The following is a 26,406-nucleotide window of genomic DNA, read 5'->3' as shown; positions in this document are numbered from 1 at the left end:
GTGGCCACGAGATAGGGGCGCGCCCAGGAAGGGTGGGCGCGCCTTCCACCCTTGTGGAGGCCTCGTGTCCTTCCCGGACTACTTCTTTCTTTCTAAAATTCTTAAATATTCCAAAACTGATAAAAATTGCCATTAGAATTGTTTTGGAGTCGGTTTACTTACCGTACCACATACCTATTCCTTTTCGGAGTCTAGAACATTCTGGAAGGTGTCCCTTATGTATTCCTCCGGGGTTACGGTTTCAATAATATTAGTTTCAACATTGATAGGATTACCTGAGATACAATGTTTAATTCTTTGAGTTTTCACCACCCTCGGACTTGTGCCTTCGAAGTTGTTGATTTTTATGGCACCGGAACGATATACCTCCTCGATAACGTAAGGACCTTCCCATTTAGAGAGAAGTTTTCCTACAAAAAAACTTAAACAAGAGTTGAATAATAACACATAATCACCTACGTTAAACTCACGCTTTTGTATCCTTTTATCATGCCAGCGTTTGACTTTTTCTTTGAATAGCTTGGCATTCTCATAGGCTTGGGTTCTCCATTCATCAAGTGAGCTAATATCAAATAACCTCTTCTCACCGGCAAGTTTGAAGTCATAGTTGAGCTCTTTAATAGCCCAATATGTTTTATGTTCCAGTTCAAGAGGTAAACGACATGCTTTTCCATAAACCATCTTATACGAAGACATACCCATAGGATTTTTGTATGCAGTTCTATAGGCCCATAATGCATCATCAAGTTTTTTGGACCAATTCTTTCTAGATCTATTCATAGTCTTTTGCAAAATTAATTTGAGCTCTCTATTGCTCAACTCGACTTGACCACTAGACTGTGGGTGATGAGGAAATGCGATTCTATGATTAACATCATACTTAGCAAGCATCTTACGGAAAGCAGCATGAATAAAATGTGAACCACCGTCAGTCATAACATATCTAGGGACTCCAAACCTCAGAAAAATAACTTCTTTATGCATTTTAATAGAAGTGTTATGATCAGCACTACTAGTTGGAATAGCTTCTACCCACTTAGTAACATAATCAACAGCAACTAAAATATGTGTATAACCATTAGAGGCAGGAAAAGGTCCCATATAATCAAAGCCCCAAGCATCAAACGGTTCAATAACAAGGGAATAATTTAGGAATTTCTTGACATCTACTAATATTACCAATTCTTTGACATTCATCACAAGATAAGAAAAACTTACGAGCATCTTTGAAGAGAGTAGGCCAATAAAAACCAGATTGCAATACCTTATGTGCAGTTCTATCTCCAGCGTGGTGTCCTCCATATGATTCAGAGTGACACTTGCGTAGGATCGGTTCCTGTTCATGCTCAGGTACACAACGTCTAATAACACCATCTACTCCTTCTTTATAAAGGTGTGGGTCATCCCAGAAGTAATGTCTTAAATCATAAAAGAACTTTTTCTTTTGCTGGTATGTGAAACTAGGTGGTATAAATTTAGCAACAATGTAATTATCATAATCAGCATACCAAGGAGCAGTACGAGAAGCATTAACGACCGCTAATTATTCATCAGGAAAGCTATCATCAATAGGCAGTGGGTCATCAAGAACATTCTCTAACCTAGACAAGTTCTCTGCAACGGGGTTCTCAACTCCCTTTCTATCAATAATATGAAAATCCAATTCTTGGAGCAAGAGAACCCATCTAATGAGTCTAGGCTTAGCATCTTTCTTTTCCATAAGATATTTAATAGCAGCATGATCAATGTGAATAGTAACTTTGGAATCAACAATATAAGGTCTAAACTTATCACATGCAAACACAACTGCTAAGAATTCTTTTTCAGTAGTAGCATAATTTCTCTGGGCAGTATCAAGAGTCTTACTAGCATACTAGATAACATTCAATTTCTTATCAACTCTTTGCCCTAGAACAACACCTACAACATAATCACTAGCATCACACATAATTTCAAAGGGTAAATTCCAATCAGGTGGCTGAACAATAGGTGCAGTGATCAAAGCTTTCTTAAGTATTTCAAATGCTTCTACACAATCATCATCAAAGACAAAAGGAATATATTTTTGTAATAAATTAGTCAGAGACCTAGAGATTTTAGAAAAGTCCTTAATGAACCTCCTATAAAAACCGGCATGACTAAGTAAACTTCTTATACCTTTTATGTCCTTGGGACATGGCATCTTTTCAATAGCATCAACTTTGGCTTTATCAACTTCAATACCTCTCTCAGAAATCTTATGCCCCAAGACAATGCCTTCATTAACCATAAAGTGGCACTTTTCCCAATTCAAGACGAGACTAGTGTCTTCGTATCTCTACAAAACTCGATCAAGGTTGCTCAAGCAATCATCAAAAGAGGATCCATAGACGGAGAAATCATCCATGAATACCTCGCAAATCTTTTCACAGAAGTCAGAGAATATAGCCATCATACATCTTTGAAAGGTAGCAGGTGCATTACATAAACCAAAAGGCATACGTCTATAAGCCAAAGTACCGAAAGGGCAAGTAAAAGTAGTTTTTGATTGATCCTTCGCTGACACAGGTATCTGAGAGAAACCAGAATAACCATCTAGAAAGCAAAAATGTGTGTGTTTGGATAGTCTTTCTAGCATTTGATCGATAAAAGGTAAAGGGTAATGATCTTTCTTAGTAGCTTTATTTAATTTACGGAAATCAATTACCATCCTATAACCTGTAATAATTATTTGCGGGATTAATTCATCTTTATCATTAGGAACGACAGTAATACCTCCCTTTTTAGGAACACAATGGACAGGGCTTATCCAATCACTATCAGCCATGGGATAAATTATACCTGCCTCAAGGAGCTTTAGTATCTCCTTTCTTACCACTTCTTTCATTTTAGGATTCAATTGTCGTTGAGGATCTCTAACTGGTTTGGCATCATCCTCCAGATTGATTTTGTGTTGGCATAACATGGGACTAATGCCCTTGAGATCATCCAGAGTAAATCCAATAGCAGCACGGTGCTTCTTCAGAGTTTTCAACAGGATATATTTTCTTTTCATCAAGATAAGCATACTTCAGATTATCAGGTAATGGTTTGAGTTCAAACACGGGGTCACCCTTGGGTGGAGGGGGATCCCCTAGAATTTCAACAGGTAGGTTGTGTTTCAGCATCGGTTCCTGTTGAAGGAACACTTCATCTATTTCCCTTCTTTCCTTCATAAACATATCATTTTCATGGTCTAGCAAAAATTGTTCTAACGGATCAGTAGGAGGCATGGCAATAGAAGCAAGACCAATAATATCATCCTTACTAGGTGATTCTCTATCACGAGGTTGTCTATGAAACTTAGCAAAATTAAACTCATGAGACATACCCTCTAAGCCAATTGTAACAGTATCCTTTTCACAATCAATCTTAGCATTAACGGTATTCAAGAAGGGTCTACCAAAAATAATGGGACAAAAGTCATCTTGTGGGGAACCAAGAACAAGAAAATCAGCAGGGTATTTAACCTTCCCACACAAGGCTTCAACATCTCTAACTATCCCAACTACTTTAATAGTATCCCTATTAGCAAGCTTAATAGTAACATCAATATCTTCTATTTTAGTGGGTGCAATGTCATGCATAATTTCTTTATATAAATCATAGGGTATTGCACTAGCACTAGCACCCATATCACATAAGCCATGATAGCAATGATCTCCTATCTTAACAGAAATGACAGGCATGCCTACAACAGGTCTATGTATCTTAGTATCTGGTCTAACAATATTAGCAGTCTCGCCATAGAAATAAATAACATGCCCATCTAAATCATCATCCAAGAGATCTTTAACCATAGCAATACTAGGTTCAACTTTGATTTGCTCAGGAGGTGTATAAGTCCTAGTATTACTCTTATGAACAACGTCGAAGTTTAAGCATGATCCTTTATCCTAACAGGAAAAGGAGGTTTCTCAACATAAGAAGTAGGAACAATAGGATCACTATAAGTGACAGTCTTTTCTTCAACTGTAATAGGTGCAACTACTTTTACTTCAATGGGAGGATTATATTTAAACCACTTCTCCTTAGGGAGATCAATGTGAGTAGCAAAAGATTCATAGAAAGAAGCTACTATCTCAGAGTCAAGTCCATATTTAGCGCTAAATCCACGAAAAGCATCGGTATCCATAAAAGATTTAACACAATCGAACTTAGATGTCATACCTGACTCCTTACCATCGTCGGAACCCCAATTTTCAGAGTTGCATTTAATTCTTTCCAATAAGTCCCATTTGAATTCAATAGTCTTTAGCATATAAGAACCAGCACAGGAAGTATCGAGCATGTTGTGATCATTGAGAGAAAGTCGAGCATAACATTTTTGAATAATCATTTCTCTGGAGAGCTCATGATTGGGGCATGAATATAACATTGACTTAAGCCTCCCCCAAGCTTGAGCGATGCTTTCTCCTTCGCGAGGCCAGAAATTATATATATAATTAGGATCACAATGAACAAGATGCATAGGATAGAACTTCTGGTGAAATTCCAACTTCAATCGTTTATAATTCCAAGATCTCGTATCATCACATAGCCTATACCATGTCAATGCATCTCCCTTCAAAGATAAAGGGAAGACCTTCCTTTCGACAACATCATTGAGAATACCTGCAAGCTTAAATAATCCACAAACTTCATCCACAAAGATAAGGTGTAAATTGGGATGCAATGTTCCATCTCCTGCAAAGGGATTAGCTAGCAGTTTCTCTATCATACCCGAAGGAATCTCAAAGTACATATTCTCAGTAGGTTCGGTAGGTTGAGGAGCAACTCTTTGTTCTTTTGGTCGGGGTGAAGATACCCCAAACAAGCCCCTTAAAGGATTAGTTTCCATAGTACCAAGTAGCAGAAAATTTCAGCACACTATATAAATGTTTCACTAACCAAAAGCGCTACGCTCCCCGGCACCGGCGCCAGAAAAGAGTCTTGATGACCCACAAGTATAGGGGATCTATCGTAGTACTTTTGATAAGTAAGAGTGTCGAACCCAATGAGGAGCAGGAGGAAATGACAAGCAGTTTTCAGTAAGGTTTTCTCTGCAATGATAGGTAATAGATAGTTTTGTGATAAGATAAATTGTAATGAGCAACAAGCAATGAAAGTAAATAAAGTGCAGCAAGGTGGTCCAATCCTTTTTGTAGCAAAGTACAAGCCTCGACAATTTCTTATAATGAGAAAGGAGCTCCCGAGGACACATGGGAATTATCGTCAAGCTAGTTTTCATCACGCTCATATGATTCGCGTTCGGTACTTTGATAATTTGATATGTGGGTGGACCGGTGCTTGGTTACTACCCTTACTTGTACAAGCATCCCACTTATGATTAACCCCTATTGCAAGCATCTGCAACTACAAAATAAGTATTAAGGTAAACCTAACCATAGCATTAAACATATGGATCCAAATCAGCCCCTAACGAAGCAACGCATAAACTAGGGTTTAAGCTTCTATCACTCTAGCAACACATCATCTACTTATTACTTCCCAATGCCTTCCTCTAGGCCCAAATAATGGTGAAGTGTCATGTAGTCGACGTTCACATAACACCACTAGAGGGAAGACAACATACATCTCATCAAAATATCGAACGAATACCAAATTCACATGACTACTAATAGCAAGACTTCACCCATGTCCTCGGGAACAAACGTAACTACTCACAAAGCATATTCATGTTCATAATCAGAGGATTAATAATATGCATTAAGGATCTGAACATATGATCTTCCACCAAGTAAACCAATTAGCATCAACTACAAGGAGTAATCAACACTACTAGCAACCCACAGGTACCAATTTGTGGTTTTGATACAAGATTGGATACAAGAGATGAACTAGGGTTTTGAGAGGAGATGGTGCTGGTGAAGATGTTGATGGAGATTGACCCCCTCCCGATGAGAGGATCGTTGGTAATGACGATGGTGATGATTTCCCCCTCCCAGAGGGAAGTTTCCCTGGTAGAACAGCTCTGCCGGAGCTCTAGATTTGTTCCGCCAAGGTTCTGCCTCGTGGCGGCGGAGTTTCGTCTCGTAAGCTTGCCCATGATTTTTTTCCAGGGTAAAAGCCTTCATATAGCAGAAGATGGGCACCGGAGGGCCACCAAGGGGCCCAGGAGACGAGGGGCGCCTAGGAGGGGTGGGCACCCCCCCCCCACCCACCCTCCTGGCCTGGGTGTGGGCCCCCTCTGGTAGTTTCTTCGCTCAATAATTCTTAATAATTCCAAAAATAAGTTCCGTGGAGTTTCAGGATTTTTGGAGCTATGCAGAATAGGTTTCCAATGTTTGCTCCTTTTCCAGCCAGAATTCTAGCTGCCGGCATTCCCCCTCTAGATGGTAAACCTTGTAAAATAAGAGAGAATAGCCATAAGTATTGAGATATAATGTGTAATAACAGCCCATAATGCAATAAATATTGATATAAAAGCATGATGCAAAATGGACGTATCAAAGCACGACGATGTCTTGTGGAGCTGCAGTGAAAAGAGAACATCAGAGATTCAACTAACCTACAACTCAATCGACTAAATAAGTTTTGGTCGAACGGACTTACCAGCTCAGGAGGTGGCCACGTCATCGGTCTCCTCATCTCCTGGGGCCTTGTCAATGTCCATGTCAGTCGCGACCAAGGTTGGGCTGGAAAGGTGCACGATCCATTCAGTTAGAGCAGAAGAATCAGTTGGTAGAGGTAAACACAGAAAGGATACTCACCCAGAGGCAACTGGAACATCCATCTTGATCCTAGGTAGAGTCTTTCGAGCTCTTGGAGGAGCAACCTTGGGCTGCTTGGCGACTTTTTCTATTGGCTTCGGAGTCGACGTCCGAGTGCGCTTCTGCATTTGGGTGCTTGGGGCCACGTTCTTACCGCGCCCACCCGCTGGGTCATGATGTTGCTTGGATAGACGTTCTGAGCGAGGCGGCGAGTCGACCGCTTCTTCATCGTCCAACTCCTTGCTTTCCTCCTCGTCTTCTTCATCCAAAGATTCCCATTCACTGCTCTCCTCCGCGTTGTTCTCTCCCACCTGGCCCTACTCCAGAACTTGTTCACCATTGGTCATCGAGTACATCTCAGTAAAAACCTACAAGACAAGAAGTCGAGTAAAAGTCAGTCGGGTTCAAGAGCAGTCGAATATATACACAAAAACAGTCGACGATGGAAGACACACCTTGTCTGGCAGATTGCTGTCCCTGACGGGGTCGACTCTCCTGGCTCCTCTGGGGTTGTGATGTCTAATACACAACCTTCTTCTTGTAGACGTTCTTGGGCCTGCAAGTGCACAGGTTTGTAGGACAGTAGCAAATTTCCCTCAAGTGGATGACCTAAGGTTTATCAATCCGTAGGAGGCATAGGATGAAGATGGTCTCTCTCAAACAACCCTGCAACCAAATAACAAAAAGACTCTTGTGTCCCCAACACACCCAATACAATGGTAAATTGTATAGGTGCACTAGTTTGGCGAAGAGATGGTGATACAAGTGCAAAATAGATAGTAGATATAGGTTTTTGTAATCTGAAAATATAAAAACAGCAAGGTAATAAGTGGTACAAGTGAGCGTAAACGGTATTGCAATGATAGGAAACAAGCCTAGGGTTCATACTTTCACTAGTGCAAGTTCTCTCAACAATAATAACATAGATAGATAATATGAAAAACCCTCAACATGCAACAAAGAGTCACTCCAAAGCCACTAATAGCGGAGAACAAATGTAGAGATTATGGTAGGGTACGAAACCACCTCAAAGTTATTCTTTCGGATCAATCTACAAAAGAGTTCGTACTAGAATAACACCTTAAGACACAAATCAACAAAAACCCTAATGTCTCCTAGGTACTCCATTGTCACCTCAAGTATCCGTGGGTATGATTATATGATATGCATCACACAATCTCAGATTCATCCAACCAACACAAAGTACTTCAAAGAGTGCCCCAAAGTTTCTACCGGAGAGTGAAGAACGTGTGCCAACCCCTATGCATAGGTTCCCAATGTCACGAAACCCGCAAGTTGATCACCAAGACATACATCAAATGTTCTCATAAAAGACTCAATCCGATAAGATAACTTCAAAGGGTAAACTCAATTCATCACAAGAGAGTAGAGGGGGAGAAACATCATAAGATCCCACTACAATAGCAAAGCTCGGGATACATCAAGATCGTGCCATCGAGGGAACACGAGAGAGAACACGAGAGAGAACACGAGAGAGCGAGATCAAACACATAGCTACTGGTACATACCCTCAGCCCTGAGGGTGAACTACTCCCTCCTCGTCATGGATAGCATCGGGATGATGAAGATGGCCACTGGTGAGGGGTTTCCCCTCCGGCAGGGTGCCGCAACAGGCTCCCGAGAAGTTTTTTATGGCTATAGAGGCTTGCGGAGGCGGAATTCCCGGTCTATCTTTTGTTCTGGAAGTTTTAGGGTACGTAGGTATATATGGGTGCAAGGGGTACGTCGGTGGACCTCCGGGGTGCTCACGAGGCAGGGGTGTGCCCAGGGGGGGTGGGCGCGCCCCCCACCCTCGTGGGCAGCCCGGGACTCCCCTGACGTGCACTCCAAGTCTATCAGATTGCTTTCCTTCCAAAAATAACTTCTCCAGTTGATTCCATTCCGTTTTGACTCCGTCTGATATTCCTTTTCCTCGAAACACTAAAATAGGCATAAAACAGCAAATCTGGGTTGGGTCTCCGGTTAATACGTTAGTCCCAAAAATAATATAAAAGTGGATAATAAAGCCCAATATTGCCTAAAATAGTAGATAAAGTAGCATGGAGCAATCAAAAATTATAGATACGTTGGAGGCGTATCAAGCATCCCCAAGCTTAATTCCTGCTCGTCCTCGAGTAGGTAAATGATAAAAAAGAATTTTTGATCAGGAGTGATACTTTGGCATAATTTCAATATAAATCTTCTTAATTGTGATATGAATATTCAGATCTGAAAGATTCAAAACAAAAGTTCATATTGACACAAAAATAATAATACTTCAAGCATACTAATCAAAGCAATCATGTCTTCTCAAAATAGCATGGGAAAAGAAAGTTCTTCCCTACAAAATCATATAGATAGGCTATGCTTCATTTTCGTCACACAAAGATGTTCCCAACTTCTATACCCCTGATGACAAGCCAAGTAATTGTTTCATACTTAAATAATCTCAAACTTTTTAAACCTTCACGCAGTACATGAGCGTGAGCCATGGATATAGCACTATGGGTGGAATATAATATGATGATGGGGATTGTGTGGAGAAGAAAAAAAAGGAGAAGGTCTCACATTGACGAGGCTAATCAACGGGCTATGGAGATGCCCATCAATTGATGTCAACATGAGGAGTAGGGATTTCCATGCAACGGATGCACTAGAGCTATGAATGCTCAACAAAAGAAAACTAGTGGGTGTGCATCCAACTCGCTTGCTCACGAAGACCTAGGGCATTTTGAGGAAGCCCGTCATTGGAATATACAAGCCAAGTTCTATAATGAAAAATTCCCACTAGTATAAAAAGACAACTTATGAGACTCACTACCATGAAGATCTTGGTGCTACTTTGAAGCACAATATATGAGACTCACTACATGAAGAACAAGGTGCTACTTTGAAGCACAAGTGTGGTAAAAGTATAGTAGCATTGTCCCTTCTCTCGTTTTCTCTCTTTTTTTTGTTTGGGCCTTTCTCTTCTCTTTTTTTATGGCCTCTTTTTTTCGTCCGGAGTCTCATCCTGACTTATGGGGGAATCATAGTCTCCATCATCCTTTCCTCACTTGGGACAATGCTCTAATAATGATGATCATCACACTTTTATTTTTCTTACAACTCAACAATTACAACTCGATACTTAGAACAAAGTATGACTCTATATGAATGCCTCCGGCGGTGTACCGGGATGGTGCAATGAATCAGGAGTGACACATATGGAAAATAATGCATGGTGGCTTTGCCACAAATACGATGTCAACTACATGATCATGCGAAGGCAATATGACAAAAGTAATGTATGTCATGATGATGATGATGGAAGTTGCATGGCAATATATCTCGGAATGGCTATGGAAATGCCATGATAGGTAGCTATGGTGGCTGTTTTGAGGAAGATATAAGGAGGTTTATGTGTGATAGAGCGTATTGTATCACGGGTTTGGATGCACCGGTGAAGTTTGCACCAACTCTCAAGGTGAGAAAGGGCAATGCACGGTAGCGAAGAGGCTAGCAAAGGCGGAAAGGTGAGAGTGCGTATAATCCATGGACTCAACATTAGTTAAAAGAACTCATATACTTATTGCAAAGATTTAGAAGCCATCGAAAATCAAGTACTACGCGCATGCTCCTAGGGGGATAGATTGGTAGGAAAAGACCATCGCTCGTCCCCGACCGCCACTCATAAGGATGCACAAGCCAGGTACACTTCATGTTTCAAATTTGTTACACAACTTTACCCATACGTGCATGCTATGGGACTTGCAAACTTCAACACATGCCTTTCTCAAATTCACAATTACCCAACTAGCATTACTTTGATATTATCACCTCCATATCTTAAATAATCTAAGTGAAGTATGAGAGTTCATCTGTTTCTTCAAAATAAAACTACCACCATGCTCTAAAAGATATAAGTGAAGCACTAGAGCAAAAACAAACTACTCCGAAAGATATAAGTGAAGGTCAATGAGTAGCTAAATAATTATGCAACTATGCGAAGACTCTCTCTCATTTAATAATTTCAGATCTTGATACTTTATTCAAACAGCAAGCAAAGCTAAATAAAACTACATTTCAAGGATAGCACAACTCATGTGAAGAAGCAAAAACTTAGGCTCAACCGATACTAACCGATAGTTGTTGAAGAAGAAAGGTGGGATGCCTACCGGGGCATCCCCAAGCTTAGATGCTTGAGACTCCTTGAAACATTATCTTGGGGTGCCTTGGGAATCCCCAAGCTTGAACTTTTGTGTCTCCTTAATTCCTCTCATATCATGGTTTCTCTTTTTATCAAAAGCTTCATTCACAACAAACTCAACAAGAACTCGTGAAATCGGTTAGTATAAACCAATGCAAAACCTTATCATTTCCCACTGTAACGAATCACTAAAATTATTATTAAACATTGCATACTAAATGCCTCTGCATATTTAATACTCCTATCCTCAAATAGAATCATTAATTAAGCAAACATATGCAAACAATGCAACCATAACAGCAATCTGCCAAAACAGTACAGTCTGTAAAGAATGCAAGAGTATCAATACTTCCCTGACTCCAAAAATTATGAACTAAAATTCCCACTGTAATAAATTTATCAGATCTCAATATTCAAAAAGATTCAACAATATACCACTCTCTGACTTTTCTAGAGAATTTTTGCAACAGCGGTAAACTTTCTGTTTTCAAACAGCAACATGTATAGTAGCAAAATAAGCATGGCAAAGGCTATCCTTGACTTTTTATTGAAAATAAAAAGTGCAAAACATTATTCTAACTAACAGCAAGAAAAAACTAACAAAAGGAAATGACGCTCCAAGCAAAACACATATCATGTGGTGAATAAAAATATAGCTCTAAGTAAAGTTACTGATGAACGAAGACGAAAGAGGGGATGCCTTCCGGGGCATCCCCAAGCTTAGGCTTTTGGCTATTCTTGAATATTATCTTGGGGTGCCTTGGGCATCCCCAAGCTTAGGCTCTTGCCACTCCTTATTCCATAGTCCATCGAATCTTTATCCAAAACTTGAAAACTCCACAACACAAAACTCAACAGAAAACTCGTAAGCTCCGTTAGTATAAGAAAATAAAACCACCACTTAGGTACTGTAATGATATCATTCTAAATTCATATGGGTGTAATATCTACTGTACTTAAACTTATCTATGGTTCATACGCTCCGATACTACTCATAGATTCATCAAAATAAGCAAACAACACACAGAAAACAGAATCTGTCAAAAACAGAACAGTCTGTAGTAATCTGTATCAAACGTATACTTCTGGAACTCCAAAAATCCTACCAAATAAGGAAGTCCTAAGCAATTTGTGTACCAATCCAGAGCAAAAAGAATTAGATCATAAGCACGTTTCTGTGAATTAACAAAACTAATTTACTGGGTGCAAAAGTTTCTGATTTTCAGCAGGATCAACACAACTATCACCGTAAGCTATCCTAAAGGTCTTACTTGGCACTTTATTGAAACAAAAGCTATAAAACATGATTACTAAAGTATCATAATCATGTGTACATACAAAAACAGTAAGGATAAATATTGGGTTGTCTCCCAACAAGCGCTTTTCTTTAATGCCTTTCTAGCTGGCATGATGATGACAATGATGCTCACAAAAAAGATAAGAATTGAAACATAAAGGGAGCATCATGAAGCATATGACTAGCACATTTAAGTCTAACCCACTTCCTATGCATAGGGATTTTGTGAGCAAACAACTTATGGGAACAATAATCAACTTGCATAGGAAGGTAACACAAGCATAGCTTCAAGAATTTAAGCACATAGAGAGGAAACTTGACATTATTGCAATTCCTACAAGCATATATTCCTACCTCATAATAATTTTCAGTAGCATCATGAATGAATTCAACAATATAACCAGTACCTAAATCATTCTTTTCATGACCTACAAGCATAGAAAATTTACTACTCTCCGCATAAGCAAAATTCTTCTCATGAATAATAGTGGGAGTATCATAAGAGACTTGAACACTAAAAATTGTTTCCACATTAAAAGAGTAATGTTCAAAAAAAGGGTAATCATAATCATGACAAGATTTGTAAATATAATCATCACTACTTTTTATAGCATAAGTTTCATCACAATAATCATCATAAGTAGCAACTTCGTTCTCATCATAATCGATTGAAACCTCTTCCAAGATAGTGGAATCATCACTAAATAAAGTTGACGCTCTTCCAAATCCACTTTCATAAATATTATAATATTCAACATCCTCCAATATTGTGGGATCACTACTTCCTAAAGTTAACTCTCTTACAAACCCACTTTCATAAATATAATCATCATAGGTAGAAGGCATGCTATCATCATAACTACTTTGCATATCAAAACTTGAGAGTCTAAAAATATCATCATTATTAAACATAGCATCCCCAAGCTTGTGACAAACGTTAATTGCAGCAAATATATTCTCAAATATGTCATCCTCATCAAACATAGCTTCCCCAAGCTTGGGCCCTTTCATATCATAAGCATAATCACTCTCATCATTAAAAATATTGATAGCACCAATAGTATAGCAATTATCATCATCACAATGAGTAGTAGGAGCAACATCATTTGGGAGGGATACCTTTTTACCTTTGTTGCTCCTTCTTTTCTTTTTCTTCTTCACATTATGTGTAGGTTCAACCTTCCTCTTTGAGCTCCTTATTGATGAGATTGGTTGAATAGAAAGCTCCTCCTCGTTACCTGATTCATCATAAGAAATAATAGGAGGAGATTGGGAAGTCCATTCCCTTTCATTAGTGTTCTCATCATACTCTATTTGTTTTCTTTTCTTTATGTAGTTGGCAATATAGGGATTTTCAATGCAATTCACCGCACTATACACATAAATTTCTTCTAGATCAAAATGAAGAATTCTATCAAGGGCAAATTCTGGAATAATCTTAGTTATACGTTTTACTTCTTCATAACCCAAGAGCAAACTAAGCTCATTATGATGTGCAAGGGAAATCAAATCATCACAACTTTTGGACACGATACGACATGAAACAATTTGCATTGGGTACTAAAATGATCACGTTCATTGCAAAGTTCACAAGTATGGCTAAGAAAAAATAAATTTTCAGCACATGCATCTAGCCTTTCTTGCAACCATTTAGTTTCTAAGTACTTATGCCTCTTGCAATATCTATCTTCCCGATTTGGTGTGTCCTTGCAATCCCAATGCACTCTACAAAAATTGACATGCTTATAGGAGGCATTTTCATCATACCTAGTGCAATCATCAGCATCATGGATATTCAAAGAACTCGTACTAACAACATTGCAATCATGCTCATCATTCAAATATTTAGTGCCAAACAATTTAGAGATTTCTACTTCTAGAACTTGAGCACAATTATCCTTTCCATCATACTCACGAAAGATATTAAAAAGGTGAAGCGTATGAGACAAACTTAACTCCATTTTTTGTAATTTTATTTTATAAACTAGACTAGTGCTAAAACAAGAAATAAAAAGATTCGATTGCAAGATCTAAAGATATACCTTCACTTACCTATCCTCCCCGGCAACAGCGCCAGAAAAGAGTTTGATGTCTACTACACAACCTTCTTCTTGTAGATGTTGTTGGGCCTGCAAGTGCACAGGTTTGTAGGACAGTAGCAAATTTTCCTCAAGTGGATGACCTAAGGTTTATCAATCCGTAGGAGGCGTAGGATGAAGATGGTCTCTCTCAAACAACCCTGCAACCAAATAACAAAAAGTCTCTTGTGTCCCCAACACACCCAATACAATGGTAAATTGTATAGGTGCACTAGTTTGGCGAAGAGATGGTGATACAAGTGCAAAATATATAGTAGATATAGGTTTTTGTAATCTGAAAATATAAAAACAGCAAGGTAACAAGTGGTAAAAGTGAGCATAAACGGTATTGCAATGATAGGAAACAAGGCCTAGGGTTCATACTTTCACTAGTGCAAGTTCTCTCAACAATAATAACATAGATAGATAATATGACAAACCCTCAACATGCAACAAAGAGTCACTCCAAAGCCACTAATAGCGGAGAACAAACGTAGAGATTATGGTAGGGTACGAAACCACCTCAAAGTTATTCTTTCGGATCAATCTATAAAAGAGTTCGTACTAGAATAACACCTTAAGACACAAATCAACCAAAACCCTAATGTCACCTAGATACTCCATTGTCACCTCAAGTATCCGTGGGTATTATTATACGATATGCATCACACAATCTCAGATTCATCCAACCAACACAAAGTACTTCAAAAAGTGCCCCAAAGTTTCTACCGGAGAGTCAAGAACGTGTGCCAACCCCTATGCATAGGTTCCCAATGTCACGAAACCCGCAAGTTGATCACCAAAACATACATCAAGTGGCACATGATATCCCATTGTCACCACAGATAATCACGGCAAGACATACATCAAGTGTTCTCATAAAATACTCAATCTGATAAGATAACTTCAAAGGGGAAACTCAATTCATCACAAGAGAGTAGAGGGGGAGAAACATCATAAGATCCGACTACAATAGCAAAGCTCGGGATACATCAAGATCGTGCCCTAGAGGGAACACGAGAGAGAACACGAGAGAGAGAGAGATCAAACACATAGCTACTGGTACATACCCTTAGCCCCGAGGGTGAACTACTCCCTCCTCGTCATGGATAGCGCCGGGATGCTGAAGATGGCCACCGGTGATGGGTCCCCCTCCGGCAGGGTGCCGGGAAGGGCTCCCAAGAGGTTTTTGGTGGCTACAGAGGCTTGCGCTGGCGGAACTCCCGATCTATCTTCTGTTCTGGAAGTTTTAGGGTACGAGAGTATATATGGGTGCAGGGGGTACGTCGGAGGAGCTACGGGGGGCCCACGAGGCAGGGGGCGCGCCCGGGGGGGGTGGGCGCGCCCCCCACCCTCGTGACCACCTCCCGTATCTCCCGATGTGCACTCAAGTCCGTCGGGTGGCTTTCCTTCCAAAAATAACTTCTCCAGTTGATTTCGTTCCGTTTTGACTTCGTCTGATATTCCTTTTCCACGAAACACTGAAATAGGCATAAAATAGCATATCTGGGTTGGGCCTCCGGTTAATAGGTTAGTCCCAAGAATAATATAAAAGTGGTTAATAAAGCCCAATATTGCCTAAAACGGTAGATAAAGTAGCATGGAGCAATCAAAAATTATAGATACGTTGGAGACGTATCAAGCATCCCCAAGCTTATTCCTGCTCGTCCTCGAGTAGGTAAATGATAAAAAAGAATTTTTGATGCGGAGTGATACTTTGGCATAATTTCAATGTAATTCTTCTTAATTGTGATATGAATATTTAGATACGAAAGATTCAAGAAAAAAGTTCATATTGACATAAAAATAATAATACTTCAAGCATACTAATCAAAGCAATCATGTCTTCTCAAAATAGCATGGCAAAACAAAGTTCATCCCTACAAAATCATATAGTTAGGCTATGCTTCATTTTCGTCACACAAAGATGTTCCCAACTTCCATACCCCCGATGACAAGCCAAGCAATTGTTTCATACTTAAATAATCTCAAACTTTTTCAACCTTCACGCAATATATGAGCGTGAGCCATGGATATAGCACTATGGGTGGAATATAATATGATGATGGGGATTGTGTGGAGAAGACAAAAAAGGAGAAAGTCTCACATTGACGAGGATAATCAACGAGCCATGCAACGGATGCACTAGAGCTATGAATGCTCAACAAAAGAAAACTAGTGGGTGTGCATCCAACTCGCTTGCTCATGAAGACCTAGGGCATTTGAGGAAGCCCATCGTAGGAATATACAAGCAAAGTTCTATAATGAAAAATTCCCACTAGTATAAAAATAAAACTTATGAGAGTCACTACATGAAGAACAAGGTGCTACTTTGAAGCACAATATATGAGACTAACTACATGAAGAACAAGGTGCTACTTTGAAGCACAAGTGTGGAAAAAGAGATAGTAGCATTGCCCTTTTTATTTTCTCTATTTTTTTGGGCCTTTCTTTTTTTTCTTTTGGCCTTTCTCTTTTTTTTGGGCAATGCTCTAATAATGATGATCATCACACTTCTATTGATTACAACATAAGGATTACAACTCGAAACTTAGAACAAGATATGACTCTATATGAATGCCTCCGGCGGTGTACAAGGATGGTGCAATGAATCAAGAGTGACATGTATGAAAAATAATGCATGGTGGCTTTGCCACAAATACGATGTCAACTACATGATCATGCAATGGCAATATGACAAAAGTAATGTATGTCATGATGATGATGATGGAAGTTGCATGGCAACATATCTCGGAATGGCTATGGAAATGCCGTGATAGGTAGGTATGGTGGCTGTTTTGAGGAAGATATAAGGAGGTTTATGTGTGATACAGCGTATCATATCACGGGGTTTTGGATGCACCGGCGAAGTTTTCACCAACTCTCAAGGTGAGGAAGGGCAATGCACAGTACCGAAGAGGCTAGCAAAGGCGGAAAGGTGAGAGTGCGTATAATCCATGGACTCAACATTAGTCAAAAGAACTCATGTACTTATTGCAAAAATTTAGAAGTCATCAAAAATCAAGTACTACGCGCATGCTCCTAGGGGGGTAGATTGGTAGGAAAAGACCATCGCTCGTCCCCGACCGCCACTCATAAGGATGCACAAGCCAGGTACACTTCATGTTTCAAATTTGTTACACAACTTTAACCATACGTGCATGCTACTGGACATGCAAACTTAAACACAAGCATTTCTCAAATTCACAATTACTCAACTAGCACGACTTTGATATTATCACCTCCATATCTCAAAACAATTATCAAGCATCAAACTTATCTTAGTATTCAACTCACTCAAAAGAAAGTTTCACATATCTTGAATACCAAGTATATTAACATTAAGCAAATTACCATGCTATTAACGACTCTCAAAATAATCTAAGTGAAGTATGAGAGTTCATCTATTTCTTCAAAATAAAACTACCACCATGATCTAAAAGATATAAGTGAAGTACTAGAGCAATAACAAAAACTACTCCGAAAGATATAAGTGAAGATCAATGAGTAGTCGAATAATTATGCAACTATGTGAAGACTCTCCCATTTAATAATTTCAGATATTGATACTTTATTCAAACAGCAAGCAAAGCTAAAGAAAACTACATTGCAAGGATAGCACCACTCATGTGAAGAAGCAAAAACTTAGGCTCAACCGATACTAACCGATAGTTGTTGAAGAAGAAAGGTGGGATGCTTGCCAGGGCATCCCCAAGCTTAGATGCTTGACACTTCTTGAAATATTATCTTGGGGTGCCTTGGGAATCCCCAAGCTTGAACTTTTGTGTCTCCTTAATTCATCTCATATCATGGTTTCTCTTTTTATCAAAAGCTTCATTCACAACAAACTCAACAAGAACTCGTGAGATAGGTTAGTATAAACCAATGCAAAACCTTATCATTTTCTACTGTACCAAATCACTAAAAATATTATTCAACATTGAATACTAAATGCCTATGCATATTTAATACTCCTATCCTCAAATAGAATCATTAAACAGGCAAACATATGCAAACATAACAGCAATCTTCCAAAACAGTACAGTCTGTAAAGAATGCAAGAGTCATCATACTTCCCTAAATCCAAGAATTATGAACTAAAATTCCCACTGTAATAAATTTATCATATCTCAATATGAAAAAAGTTTCAATCTTATATCATGCTCTGACTTTTCTAGGGAATTTTTGCAACAGTGGTAAACTTTCTATTTTCAAACAGCAACATGTATACTAGCAAAATAAGCATGGCAAAGGCTATCCTTGACTTCTTTATTGAAACTAAAGAAGCAAAACACTAATCTAAATAACAGAAAGCAAATACTAACAAGAGGAAATGACGCTCCAAGCAAAACACATATCATGTGGTGAATAAAAATATAGCTCCAAGTAAAGTTACCGATGGACGAAGACGAAAGAGGGGATGCCTTCCGGGGCATCCCCAAGCTTAGGCTCTTGGTTATCCTTTAATATATCCTTGGGTTTCCTTGGGAAGCCCCAAGCTTAGGCTCTTACAACTCCTTCTTCCATAGTCCATCGAATCCTTACCCAAAACTTGAAAACTCCACAGCACAAAACTCAACAGAAAACTCGTAAGCTCTGTTAGTATAAGAAAATAAAACCACCACTTAGGTACTGTAATGATCTCATTATAAATTCATATTGGTTTAATATCTACTGTATTCCAACTTATCTATGGTTCATACCCTCCGATACTACTCATAGATTCATCAAAATAAGCAAACAACATATAGAAAACAGAATCTGTCAAAAACAGAACAGTCTGTAGTAATATGTATCAAACGTATACTTCTGGAACTCCAAAAATTCTACCAAATTAGGAAGTCCTAAGAAATTTATGAAGAAATCCAGAGCAAAAAGAATCAAATCAGAAACACGTTTTGGGGAATTACTAAAACTAATTTACTAGGTGCAAAAGTTTCTGATTTTCAGCAGGATCAACACAACTATCACCGTAAGCTATCCTAAAGGTCTTACTTGGCACTTTATTGAAACAAAAGCTATAAAACATGATTACTACAGTAGAATAATCATGTGAACACACAAAAACAGTAAGGATAAGTATTGGGTTGTCTCCCAACAAGCGCTTTTCTTTAATGCCTTTCTAGCTAGGCATGATGACGGCAATGATGCTCACATAAAGTATAAGAATTGAAACATAGCGGGAGCATCATGAAGCATATGACTAGCACATTTAAGTCTAACCCACTGCTATGGATAGGGATTTTGTGAGCAAACAACTTATGGGAACAATAATCAACTAGCATAGGAAGGTAACACAAGCATAGCTTCAAGAATTTAAGCACATAGGGAGGAAACTTGACATTATTGCAATTCCTACAAGCATATGTTCCTCTCTCATAATAATTTTCAGTAGCATCATGAATGAATTCAACAATATAACCAGCACCTAAAGCATTCTTTTCATGATCTACTAGCATAGAAAATTTACTACTCTCCACAGAAGCAAAATTCTTCTCATTCGGAATAGTGGGAGTATCATAAGAGACTTGAACACTAAAAATTGTTTCCGCATTAAAAGAGTAATGTTCAGAAAAAGGGTAATCATAATCATGACAAGATTTGTAAACATAATCATCACTACTTTTTATAGCATAAGTTTCATCACAATAATCATCATAAGTAGCAACTTCGTTCTCATCATAATCGATTGAAACCTCTCCCAAGATAGTGGAATCACTAAATAAAGTTGACACTCTTCCAAATACACTTTCATATTCATAACAATAAAATTCAACATCCTCCAAAATAGTGGGATCACTACTTCCTAAAGTTGACACTCCTCCGAACCCACTTTCATCAATATAATCATCATACGTAGGAGGCATGCTATCATCATAACAACTTCGCATATCAAAACTTGGGATGCTAAAAATATCATCTTCACTAAACGTAGCATCCCCAAGCTTGGGACAAACATTAATTTCAGCAAATATATTCTCAAATATGTCATTCTCATCAAACATAGCTTCCCCAAGCTTGGGCCTTTTCATATCATAAGCATAATCACTCTCATCATTAAAAATATGGATAGCACCAATAGTAAAGCAATTATCATCATCACAATGAGTAGTAGGAGCAACATCATTTGGGAGGTATACCTTTTTACCTTTGTTGCTCCTTATTTTCTTTTTCTTTTTCACATTATGTGTAGGTTCAACCTTCCTCTTTGAGCTCCTTATTGATGAGATTGGTTGAATAGAAAGCTCCTCCTCGTTACCTGATTCATCATACGAAATAATAGGAGGAGATTGGGAAGTCTCTTCCCTTTCATTAGTATTCTCATCATCTTCCATTTGCCTTCTTTTCTTTTGGTAATTAGCAATATAAGGATTTTCAATACAATTCACCGCACAATACATATAAATTTTCTCTAGATCAAAATCAAGAACTTTATCAAGGGCAAATTTTGGAATATCCTTAGTTATACATTTCATTTCTTCATAACCCAAAAGAAGGCTAAGCTCTTTAGGATGCTCAAGGGTAATCAAATTATCACAATATTTGGAAACGACTTGATCATGAAACAAATAGCATTGGAGCTTTAAATGACCATGTTCATTGCAAAGTTCACAAGGGGTACTATAAATATTGAATCTTTCAGCACATTCATCTAGCTCTTCTTGCAACAATTTGGTTTCTAAGTACTTATGCCTCTTGCAATAAATATCTTCTCTATTTGGTGTGTTCATGCAAATATGCACTCCACAAAAGTTGACATGCTCATCAGAGATATTTTCATCATAACTAGTGCACTCATCATTAGCATCATGGATATTCAAAGAATTCGTACTAACAACATTGCAATCATGCTCATCATTCAAAGATTTAGTGCCAAACAATTTAATGCATTCTTCTTCTAACACTTTTGCACACTTTTCCTTTCCATCATACTCACGAAAGATATTAAAAAGGTGAAGCATATGAGACAAAATCAATTCCATTTTTTGGTAGTTTTCTTTTATAAACTAAACTAGTGCAAAAACAAGAAACAAAAAGATTCGATTGCAAGATCTAAAGATATACCTTCAAGCACTCACCTCCCCGGCAATGGCACCAGAAAAGATCTTGATGTCTAATACACAACCTTCTTCTTGTAGATGTTGTTGGGCCTGCAAGTGCACAGGTTTGTAGGATAGTAGCAAATTTCCCTCAAGTGGATGACCTAAGGTTTATCAATTCGTAGGAGGCGTAGGATGAAGATGGTCTCTCTCAAGCAACCCTGCAACCAAATAACAAAGAGTCTCTTGTGTCCCCAACACACCCAATACAATGGTAAATTGTATAGGTGCACTAGTTCAGCGAAGAGATGGTGATACAATTGCAAAATAGATAGTAGATATAGGTTATTGTAATCTGAAATAATAAAAACAGCAAGGTAACTAATGATAAAAGTGAGCATAAACAGTATTGCGATGATAGGAAACAAGGCCTAGGGTTCATACTTTCACTAGTGCAAGTTCTCTCAACAATAATAACATAGATAGATCATATAACAATCCCTCAATATGCAACAAAGAGTCACTCCAAAGCCACTAATAGCAGAGAACAAACATAGAGATTATGGTAGGGTACGAAACCACCTCAAAGTTATTCTTTTGGATCAATCTATAAAAGAGTTCGTACTAGAATAACACCTTAAGACACAAATCAACCAAAACCCTAATGTCACCTAGATACTCCATTGTCACCTCAAGTATCCGTGGGCATGATTATACGATATGCATCACACAATCTCAGATTTATCCAAGCAACACAAAGTACTTCAAAGAGTGCCCCAAAGTTTCTACCGGAGAGTCAAGAACGTGTGCCAACCCCTATGCATAGGTTCCCAATGTCACGAAACCCGCAAGTTGATCACCAAAACATACATCAAGTGGCACATGATATCCCATTGTCACCACAGATAATCCCGGCAAGACATACATCAAGTGTTCTCATAAAAGACTCAATCCGATAAGATAACTTCAAAGGGGAAACTCAATTCATCACAAGAGAGTAGAGGGGGAGAAACATCATAAGATCCAACTACAATAGCAAAGCTCGGGATACATCAAGATCGTGCCCTAGAGGGAACACGAGAGAGAACACGAGAGAGAGAGAGATCAAACACATAGCTACTGGTACATACCCTCAGCCTCGAGGGTGAACTACTCCCTCCTCGTCATGGATAGTGCCGGGAGGATGAAGATGGCCACCAGTGATGGGATCCCCCTCCGGCAGGGTGCCGGGAAGGGCTCCCGAGAGGTTTTTGGTGGCTACAGAGGCTTGCGGTGGCGGAACTTCCGATCTATCTTCTGTTCTGGAAGTTTTAGGGTACGAGAGTATATATGGGTGCAGGGGTACGTCTATCACGCCCAATATGTGACCCTATCCAAAAGGAACTCGAAGGTCCCACCAAGGATAGACCCGCATATTGAAACACTTTTGCAAGGTGGATATCATTACATCAACATTACATAATACATGGGGATACATACATAAGGCATACAATGCCACACGAATACAACATCATCTTACATAAGAGCAGCATCCGACTATGGATAAAACACAAATAGAAACTCAAAGGACATCCACCCTGCTAGCCCAGGCTGCCGACCTGGAACCTATCCCTGATCGAAGAAGAAGCAGAAGACGAAACTCCAAAACAAACAAGCATCGCTCTCGCGTCATGATCATCGTATAAACCTGTACCTGCAACTATTGTTGTAGTAATCTGTGAGCCACGAGGACTCAGCAATCCCATTACCATGGGTATCAAGACTAGCAAAGCTTAATGGGAAAGGAAGGGATAAAGTGGTGAGGTTGCAGCAGCGGCTAAGCAAGTATGGTGGCTAACATACGCAAATAAGAGCGAGAAGAGAGCAAAAGGAACGGTCGTCAACTAGTAATGATCAAGAAGTGATCCTGAACTCCTACTTACGTCAAACATAACCCAGAAACCGTGTTCACTTCCCGGACTCCGCCGAGAAGAGACCATCACGGCTACACACACGGTTGATGCATTTTAATTTGTATCAGGTGTCAAGTTATCTACAACCGGACATTAACAAATTCCCATCTGCCTATAACTGCAGGCACGGCTTTCGAAAGATTATACCCTGCAGGGGTGTCCCAACTTAGCCCATGATAAGCTCTCACGATCAACGAAGGATATACCTTCTCCCAGGAAGACCCGATCAGACTCGGAATCTCGGTTTACAAGACATTTCGACAATGGTAAAACAAGACCAGCAAAGCCGCCCGATGCGCCGACAATCCCAATAGTAGCTGCACATATCTCGTTCTCAGGGCAACACCGGATAAGTCAAGCTACGAGTAAAACCAACCCTCGAGTTGCCCCGAGGTGGCCCCGCAGGCTGCTCGGTTCGGACCAACACTTAGACAAGCACTGGCCCGGGGGGGGCTAAAATAAAGATGACCCTCGGGTTGGCCGACCCAAGGGAAAGGGATAGGTGGTGGTGAGGCAAATGGTAAAACCAAGGTTGGGCCTTGCTGGAGGAGTTTTATTCAAAGCGAACTGTCAAGGGGGTCCCATAAATCACCCGACCGCGTAAGGAACGCAAAATCCAGGAACATAACACCGATATGACGGAAACTAGGGCGGCAAGAGTGGAACAAAACACCAGGCATAAGGCCGAGTCCTCCACCCTTTACCAAGTATATAGATGCATTAATAATATAAGAGATATTGTGATATCCCAAGCAAAATCATGTCCACCATGGAGAAATCTTCAACTTCACCTGCCACTAGCAACGCTATAAGAGGGCTGAGCAAAGCGGTAACATAGCCAAGCAACGGTTTGCATAGGAAAGGTGTCAAAGGTTAGAGGTTCATGGCAATATGGGAGGCTTGATGAGCAAAAGATAGGTAACGCAGCATAGCGATAGAATGAAGCAACTAGCATAGCAATGATAGTAGTGAGATCCAGGATAGCGGTCATCTTGCCTGAAATCCCGCAAGGAAGAAGAACGAGTCCATGAAGAAGATGAAGCCACGAAGATGAACCAAGCGTAGAAGAACGAATCCTCACGATCGCAACAGAAACAGGAACTGTCGAAAATAAGCACACAACATAGTAAACACACCACACAAGAACAAGGCATGATGCACAACAAGCATGATGCATGACAAAGCTACATGAAGCTACTCATGGCAAGAGATGATGCAAACCGGAGCAACACAACAAGGCAAGTTTAAATGAGGCCGGGAACAACATATAACAATTTCGGTAAGTCCTCATATGCAAATTTCGAAATTGGTCCAGATCTGAATAGACCTTATGTTCAAGTTGTTAAACAGCAAGTTAAGATGCAACAAGATGATCTACACGAGATTCTAGTCAAGTTATATATAAAGTTCATTAGATTTGGAGCTACGGCCTAGAAGATATGAGCAAAACAAGTTAAACATGGCATTGATGCAAAATGCATACAAACATCAAGCAAACACCTCAAAACAAGGATGCAACATGATAATATGAAACTACATGCAAAACTAAGCAAGTTTCATATAGAGCACACTCAAAACGGAGCAACGGTTCAACACATACACTCCAAACATGATATAGCAACAATCTGTCCAAAACAGCAACTAGGCATATTGCAAGCACCAAAACAACATTCTACAATACCACAATATGAAAATGAAAGGCATGGGCATGATGTACAGGTAAAGCATAACAAAACATGAACATTGAGCATCTCCAGAAATCACTAGAACATGCTCAAACACACATGGTAAGATTGCAAATAATAACAGTTCAGACTTTGCAGAAAATAACATCAGGTTCCAATGTTTAGAGCTATCAAACAGCATGTTACAGGAACTTATCATGGAAAACCAAGGCATGGCATGAACCTACTAAATGCATAGATCAAAAGTCCCTTACTGACCATAAGCCAAAAAGGATCAGAAGATATGATGGCACCCATGTAAACATGGCAAGTTATAATACAGATTCGAACATGGCAGAAACAGAATTATGAAGGCATGTTGGTGAGCTTGTACCACTCACCACAGAGCATTACATGGCATGGAAAGGCAACCAACAGTAAGAAGACATATTTATGAAGCTAACATGGCAAGAGCAAGTCCATAGCATGCAAGGATCAACTACAACAAGCTTGGCAAAATTGAATAACATGTAAACAATCTGCCAGGAAACATTTTGAAGCAAAAGAAAAGCACGAAAATGACATGCTAGTCTACTCCATAATTGCAACGAAGGGCATGAATGGATAGACAACAACCATATGTTCAAAACACCCTTACTGAAGTATCTCAAAATATGCATGGATCTCTCTGTAGCATCAAGTTTACATGGCATCAAAATAACAGCAGAACGGGGACTAAAATCAGCAACATCATGATGCCTAGTTTGCATGCTTGTGCTAGTCACCACATTGATCACAAAAATACATGGTAAGCACCTCTATAAAGAAGACATGGCATAGTTCAAAACACATGTAGACATCAACCTCATAGGATGCACACATCAATCATGGCAAAAATGACAAATGAGCATGTTATAACAGTTTCAGCAGATTAACATCATGAAGCACTCTTACAACGAAGATTCAGGCGTCAAGATGGACTAAAATGAACATCATGCAATGAAATGAAATAATGCACTCGTTGAGACGAACAATTTGACATATTACACGCACAAAACGGATCTACGGATGCAGAGATACGGCATGACGAACATGGCATGATAATGACAAAAAAATACAGGGACTTGGTGGAATTTTCGGGGTCAACCTCATATGGATCCAGATCCACACGAACTTAGAGGATAGCCGGAGTTCTCGCCGGAGAATACGAAGGGGAGGTCGGGGCTGACGTCGGAGCCCCATCTCCGGCGGCGGAGGGAGCACAGGGGGCCGGCGGCGAGCTCGATCCGGCCGGGATCCGGCGGATCTGGCCGGCCGGCGCCGTGTCGGAGCGGAGGGGGGCACGGCGGCGGCGGCCCGCGGAGAAGAGGAGGCGCAGGGCGGCGCGGGCGGCGGCGGGGCGCTCGGTAGGAGGCGTCGGGGCGCGGGCGAGGCGCGGAGGCGCTCGCGCGGCTA

Source organism: Triticum dicoccoides, chromosome 6B (assembly GCF_002162155.2).
Source record: "Triticum dicoccoides isolate Atlit2015 ecotype Zavitan chromosome 6B, WEW_v2.0, whole genome shotgun sequence".
Taxonomy (NCBI): domain Eukaryota; kingdom Viridiplantae; phylum Streptophyta; class Magnoliopsida; order Poales; family Poaceae; genus Triticum; species Triticum dicoccoides.
Note: the sequence above shows the minus strand (reverse complement) of the source record.